We start from the raw sequence: 2,406 nt of genomic DNA, 5'->3' as shown, positions 1-2,406 counted from the left end.
AGATTACGCGGAGTGATTTTATGTTACATGACCTTGACTCATACGTGGCGCGGATCTAACTTTTGTTATATAATGTTTTCTAGATTTATTTTATGTCTATTAACATTTCAAATGATTTGTCCCCGATATTCAATTAGAAAGAATCTTTCTATCACACTTTATATATTTTTTTTATGTCTGCTAATACCTATTGCATCTAACGTGATGCAATTTCTGAATTTTATTATTATTTTACTCAAATTCAGTTGAAATATTTGCAATTTTAGTGAACAGTTTTCTTTCACTAAACATAGATTGCGGCATATGTGAACTGAAAAGATGAGTCTATAGCCAGGGATTTTTTTACCCCCATAAATCCAGGGGCCATGCAGGGCCTTAATTCAAGTTTGAGACAAATAGCCATATTTGATCAAAATTGGGAAATTTGTTTCAAAGAAATAAGAATTTAACAATTAGCAAAAGGTTAACCATTTGATATTTTACACACATAAACTATATATATTCCAAGTTTGGAACCACCCTGCCGTACAAACCTCTACCCCTAGGACCACCCCGCAGTACAAACCTCTACCCCTAGAACCACCCTGCAGTACAAACTTCTACCCCTAGAACCACCCTGCAGTACAAACCTCTACCCCTAGAACCACCCTGCAGTACAAACCTCTACTCCTAGAACCACCCTGCAGTACAAACCTCTACCCCTAGAACCACCCTGCAGTACAAACCTCTACCCCTAGAACCACCCTGCAGTACAAACCTCTACCCCTAGAACCACCCTGCAGTACAAACCTCTACCCCTAGGACCATGAATTTACAATGTTGGTACAGGTCTACCTGCTCTACATCACGATGCATTTAGTTTTTCTTACAATTGGAATGGTACCCAGAGTTATCAAGAAGAAATTAAAAATGTTAAATTTTTAATGCACAATGGATGCTGACCTGAATTGCAATAGGTCACCTGATCTTAATTAATTAATTTGTCTTACAATTCTTTTCTTATTTCGTAACCTTTGTAAAGTCACTATTCAGTCTTTCGTGGAAAAGCAAATATGCATCAAGTCAGTATTGGAAAACTTTATTTCATTGTGGTCTGCAAATTTAAATCTGAATGAATACATGTATATTCTTATTTCGTACTGTTTGCTGCAATAAAACAACCCTCCTCCACGAGTTTCAACTTTCTGACATTTCTGGAGAATGTCAGAAACTGAGGCCAGCTACAATGTTACAATTAATATCACAAATGTATGCTAGTTTCTCTTTAAACTTTATAGAAAATGTAAATTGAATTCATAAGGGGAAGGTTGAAATTTTCTATTTTGTTGAGGAGCTCTTTAAACAATCCATCTTTGACAGAAAATAACAAGAGGCCCAAAGGAACAACTGTCACCTAAATGGATTTACTACACCTCTGGGCTATAGTTTTTACACGATGAGCAAAGCTATGTTTGCAAATTAGGCAAGAACCTCACATTTAATGGGTGCTTGAGTAATTTCAGCTATGCCTTATTGGCATTCAATTAAAATGAAATTTTACATCATATTCCTATAGAAATTTGACCCTCAGGTTATGGTTTGAACAAACCTGAATTTATCATATTATACATGGACTAAATTTGACAGTCTTTTTGTTTTAGTGATGACTTATCTTCTCTTTCTTAATTTATCATGGCCACAAGGATCATTATAACAATGTACATTTTAGAGCAGAAATTTCTTTTTTTTCAAAAACCCCCACTTCCCCCTATCCATGCATATTCCCATGTAAAAGTTTGAAGTCCTATTGTGGCCCAATGCAGGCTGGGAGTTGTGCTTTTTTCCAATAAAATAGAATTTATACTAGGAAAGAATCATACATACTAGTAATAATAATAATGATTGGTTTTTATATAGCGCTTTTCCAGCGTATGCCGCTCAAAGTGCTTTACAATACATTATTACCCCAGCAGACCTTATTTCAATCTCAAACTTTCTCAGCTTCCTGGGAAGCATACAGTGCAAGCTGCCATTACAAGCGCTAGAGCACTAACATTCTAACAATATCTTTCACTGTCTATAGCCAGGTACCCCTTTTACAATTGGATGGAGTGAGGAAATTCATGTAAAGTGCCTTTTCCAAGGACACAACTTCAGCCCTACCGTGGCCAGGACTCGAACCCACTACCTTTCAGTCGAGAGTCGAACAGCCTAACAATAAGGCCACCGATGCCACTAGTACAATGTACGTATTAAATAGTTTTGAAAAGATTTCTGAAGTTGCACATATCAATGTAAAATTGTGAAACCTTTCACTAGCTGCAAGTTTGACAGTGTTTTTGTTTTAGTGATGACTATCTTCTCTTTCTCAATTTATCATGGCCACAAGGATCATTACAACAATGTATATTTTAGAGCAGAAATTTC

The sequence above is a fragment of the Ostrea edulis genome, chromosome 1 (genome assembly GCF_947568905.1).
Source record: "Ostrea edulis chromosome 1, xbOstEdul1.1, whole genome shotgun sequence".
Lineage (NCBI taxonomy): Eukaryota > Metazoa > Mollusca > Bivalvia > Ostreida > Ostreidae > Ostrea > Ostrea edulis.
This window is presented reverse-complemented; position numbering follows the sequence as displayed.